The sequence below is a fragment of the Geospiza fortis genome, unplaced genomic scaffold (assembly GCF_000277835.1).
Source record: "Geospiza fortis unplaced genomic scaffold, GeoFor_1.0 scaffold219, whole genome shotgun sequence".
Taxonomy (NCBI): Eukaryota; Metazoa; Chordata; class Aves; order Passeriformes; family Thraupidae; genus Geospiza; species Geospiza fortis.
In genome coordinates this window covers 14,421-19,609 of record NW_005054376.1, presented here as the reverse complement: position 1 = coordinate 19,609, position 5,189 = coordinate 14,421, and positions in this window count along the sequence as shown.

The window sequence follows — 5,189 nt, the reverse complement described above, 5'->3', positions numbered from 1 at the left end:
ATGTAACTGCAGGGAGGAGAGAGCAGGGTGGTGGCAGAAGACCTTGAAAAAAATTTCTTTGTTCAAACCGGTTACAAAGACTCCTGCTTCCCTAACATACCAAATCCGAGCTGGTCGAGGGAGGCAACGGATTCAGTAGAAATTAGACTTAGTACTGATGCAGGGCAGCGTGTTGCTATCGGGGTTTCAAGGATGAGTCGTTGGGGTGGAAAGAAATATTTTTAACCGAGGAGAGTCGAAACAAAAAAGGAATATTTGCTGGGCATGTGGCTCCTGTGTGCTGCACTTCCAGATTCTGACCTGATGGCTGCAAATTAGGGCCTTGCCAGCGTTTCTACCCTCTGACACTGTCATTTGCAACAAGATCCTCAGATTGTGCAAATTTGTCCCATTTTACTTGAGCCTGAACATACACACACACCCAAAAAAATCCTGCTTATGAAAGAAAGGAACAAGACCACATTTCAAGAATAACTCAGACAAGCAAGTGACTATTTTCTTTCATGCCTTGCTCTTTTGCATTTACTGAATTTGTTCCACATGAATGTAGAAACAGCTGCATCAGCAACAGTACTGAGGCTGGAACCTTATTAATATTTATGCCTGGCAAGCAGAGCACACAGGAATCAAAATGCTTTCCCATCATTGGTTCAGGGACCCCAGCGTCCATTCAACATCTTGCCACGTTTGGGGCCAGGCAAGCGGATTTATTAGAGAGCAGATCAATTTCTCATCAGCACTCTCATCCAGTAGTAGGCAAACTGCCCTTTGCCTCTTCTTACCTGCTCTTTGCTTCTCATCATTTAGTAATTTCCTAATTAGAGAAACCATTTTTCATCTCTCTTTTGCACTTCTGTAGTTTATACTGCCACATATTATATATTCTTGAAGACTTTATAGATGCTTGAATTATTATTATTAATATTATCATTTCCTTATATTGAGGCATACCCATCAGCCCATCAGTGTGAGCGAGATGAACCAGGAAATAACACTGACACAGGTCCATTATGTGCTATGGGGAACCAAGTGCACAATATGTGGAACTATGCACATGAAAGTTGTCAAGTGGTCCTGGGATGTCCTTTAGAGCCTCCTCTGGGGCTTCTTACTGCTGTAATTTTTGCTGACGAAGTATTGCAGTGAGAGTCCTTAAGCTGAGGCTGGGGGGTTTCCTTTCTGAGAGTACTGAGTGGGGTTCTGGCTGACAGCTTTGCTCCAGCTTTTGTTTTGTGAAAGTAATCCTTACTTTGTGTAATAAAGAGGAACTGGTGAGCACACAGGTGCTCTCAGAAAAAATTAAACAGTCACAGAGTTTTAACTATTTGCTAGGAACAATGACTTGTAGCAGCAGTAATAGAGAAAAAAAAATATCTTGCAATCTGGCTGAAGCCCATTGTGGGCAGGATGCACCAGAAGTTCCTGGCCTCAGCAGGGATGAGGCCAGGGATGGCCCAGGATGGGCAGCACTGGCAAGGGCTATGGGTCACGTTCCCTGGGCCTCGCTGACAAGCATGGCAGCACTGTGGGGGTGACCCTGCTCCCCTGGGGGGACAGGGGGGCTGTGAATACAGCAGGGCCACGGCCCAGACCTCACCCACTGGGCTTGTTGGGTGATCAGAGCCCACCAAACAGACAGGATGGTATGGGGCCACTGCTGACAGTGTAACCACCCCTCACTCTCCCTGGATCACCCTGTGCGTCTCATCGGGACACACTGGCATTAACCCTGGGTACTGAGTCCTGAGGCAGCTTGGCCTTGATGAGCTGTGAGGTTTAAGCATTGCACTGATGGGCAGAGACAGCCTCTGGTGTGCTGGCCAGGCAGCTGCAGACAGAGGGAGGAGGGCTGGACTTTGCTGCTCCCATGAACGCACCCTCAGTGTTGATGCATTGCAGTTTTCTTCTGCCTCTCTGCTTTCTTCCTTTATGGCCTGACAGCTTTCCATGCTGGTGTTGATTCTACCCTGTCCTTCAGCCACGATGACCATGTTCTTATAATCTTCTCTCTGCCTGCATTTGTACCTTTTCTTGTTAGGCAGGGGGCTATGCGGCTGGCTTTCCCACAGGTTAGCAATTTTCTCAGGAGTTTGGGTCCAGGCAGTGCGGCTGGGCTATGTTACAGCCAGGGGTTTTGTTGGGAGCACGGGTAATGAGGGTCACAGCACACAGCTGTGGTTACTACCAGCCTTGTCCTTTCCCAGCAGCTGGCACAGGTGGCTCCAGCCACTGACACACACTGCAACCTGTCTGCAAAACCATGAAGACACATGGAAACGGAGATACTCAACAAAATTTTGTTTGCAAAATGTTCCTTCTCCACCTGCACCACCCTGAGCTTCTCTCAAATGTAAGCAGGGTCCTCCCAGCCCACCCCTCACTGACCCTCTGCTGAGTTACAATGATTCATGCTGAGGAGCAAAATATTGCTTTGCCCTAAATGACCTAATGAGCCATCCTAGATGTCCAGCTTGGTCTATGGTCTAAGACCTCAACTCATGAGAGTCCAAACTTCTAATTTTTGTATAATACAGCATCCTTTCCCTCAATATACAGAAGGTCTAGGTGCTTCTCTTGGGGCTTTGGGCATAACTTCAAGGTCTGTAAGGAATTTCCATCCTTCTGAGAGTAGCCACAGACAAGGAGTGGGATCTGCATGAAATGTGATGCTGAGCCATGGGACAGGTCCAAGTTTCTTTTTAGGAGAAACGTTCTAATGACCCACAATCTATGCTGCAGCACATCCCACAAAAGCATGTATTTTCTATTACAAATTAAAACGACTAAGTCTTTCCCTTGGGCTTCTGTTAGCTGGCTTTTGCAACCTTCTGCATCTAGCAAGAAAACCAGGACTTTCTTTAATCACTGCCCGCTTCAATAGCGTAAGGCAGAGGCTCTGACGGTGATGACACCCAACCTTGTAGTGGGAGGATGGGAACCACAAAAGGGAGTGTGAAGAGCACATGTTAGATAAAACTGGGTTGATCCTCTGAGTTTTATTAAGGGAACTCTTGACAGCGATTGTCTTATTCCTCCTCTCTAATATCGAGAACGACTGTGAACAACCTTGCAAGCTGACATTTCATCCACCCTGCCACCGTTTCTGCAGTCTCCTACCCACAGTGCTTTTACACCCTGGGAAACCAGCCTGGCGAGTGAAAATGTTGCAGGCTCTTTTTTTGTTGTTCCTTTTTTTTTTTCCTGCCGGGCGGGGGGGCGGTTGCTGGGGAGATGGGGATGGAGGAGCCCAGCCAGGGCCGGCCCCGGGGCTGGGGCAGGGGCTGTGCTGACAGACACAGCAGTGTGAGGCAGAGCCAGAGAGGGGGGAGAGAGGCACGGGCAGCCAACAGCTGAACACTTCATTTCCCTGCAAGCCATTCACAACAAGCTGTGCCGAACCTTTGAGGAGCCCTCCGTCGCAAACACTCACCTTAGAATTAAAATGGACTTTGTCTGAAGTCTCCCGAAGTGACTTGAACGGCTGCATTCACCTCTAAGGAGTCTGGTCTAGGGGCTGCAGAAAAGCTGACCTAGGTTTCCTCTCTCATCCCTCTGAAAAGCAGCTATTTATTTTAAAAATAAACATTTCACCTATTTTTCTTACAGTCTCAACAGGTTCTATACAGTAGATATACTTGAATCCCCCCTGCTTCGAAGAGGTGTGTTAGTTTATTTTAAGGCAAAGCTGTTGAGGTGGGTTTCTTTCCTCCACTGTTAATAATCTGTTTTCCTTGAATTGGATTTTAAAATGGCTTCCTTTGAAGCCTCAAGCTGTTAGAGATGAGCTTAGTGTAGGTATGGAGGATGTGTAAAATCAGCTACTCCCCTTCACACCGAAAAGTCAGTTATTCTCCTCGTAAAAAAACTAATCTGCAGTGTACAACAGGCAGGATACTTGGACATAATAGTAGCAAAGAATCAGAGTACCTGTATTTTGCACCAGCTCTGCTGTGACAGGGTTTTCAGGAGCACACCCGCCACAGCCATGGGAAAGGCTGGCATTAATTTGAATCATTACCTGGAGCGGTCAGTGGTTCCCTGGAGCTGCTAATCTGCAAGCTATTCTTGAACAAATAATTATAGATGAGGATGTTGATTATGCAGTTAGCATGCCACAAAAAAATGTTCGCTTGGAATTACAGCTACACATTGTTTGTGAAGCGTAGTCAACCAAATAATTAAATTGTTCCTGGCTTGGGCCAGTAAAAACAGATTTCACAGGGACTGCAAACGATCGGATTAATTTTTCTCGAAATCACTACTGAAGAGACAAACGTGAGGCTGTATTTTCCAGCACGCCTTTTGGAAATGGGTTGCCTTCTCACCGTAAGGCAAACAAAAGAAAGGTGTGGATGCATTGGAATATCAATCAGAGGAAAGTGGGTTGTGCTGAAAATTGCCTTGGAAGAAGGTAAAATCAGATCTGGAGTAATCCATAGGCAAGGTTATCGATCTGCATAAACCAGGTTAGAGAGATTAGGAACATCAGCACGTGTGTAGAACAAAGGAGGGGGAAAGAAGAAGAAATATACCGAAGAAATACGGGTTGAAAATTGTGATGTGCTTTAATTTGCACGTCTAGAGTAACTGAGGTGTAGAATAGATGAAGTAGTCTACATTTAGTGGGTCACTAAAACGAGGTTTAGTGGAGTCCCACCCGGCGCTGGCTACGAGGAGCTTGCCTGGGCTATCGGTTGCTCGGAGCAGCCTCCCGAGGGAGCCGCGCCCTCCCTTCGCTGCACACGCACACCGAGACCGTGGTGAGAATCAGGCGATGCCGAGGAGGAGCGGACACGCCGGGATGACCGTCCCGAAGGGCACCAGGCACGGCGGGAACCGTGCCGCCCTGCCCGTGCTCTTCTTCCCCGCGACCTCTTCCTCCTCCGGCGGCGCGGGCAAGTGCCGTGCCCTGCCCGCTGCCACGACCCCTGCCCCGCCACCGCTGTAATGCCCGCGGTGACACACGGGGATGCTCTAAAACAGAGTGAGGGACAAGAAATCATCTCTGGGGACCACATGTTCAACCCTCTCCTGCTCCCCCCTCCCTTCCTTTCTTCATCCCTCAGCATCTGTAAATCCGCAACGAAGCGACGAGGAGCGAGAGACGCTTGCTGCAGAGCTGAGGGAACCTCCCCCCTCCAGCCCCCGGCCCTGTGCAGCAGCCCCCGCGCCATTGTCTGTCTGCTGGC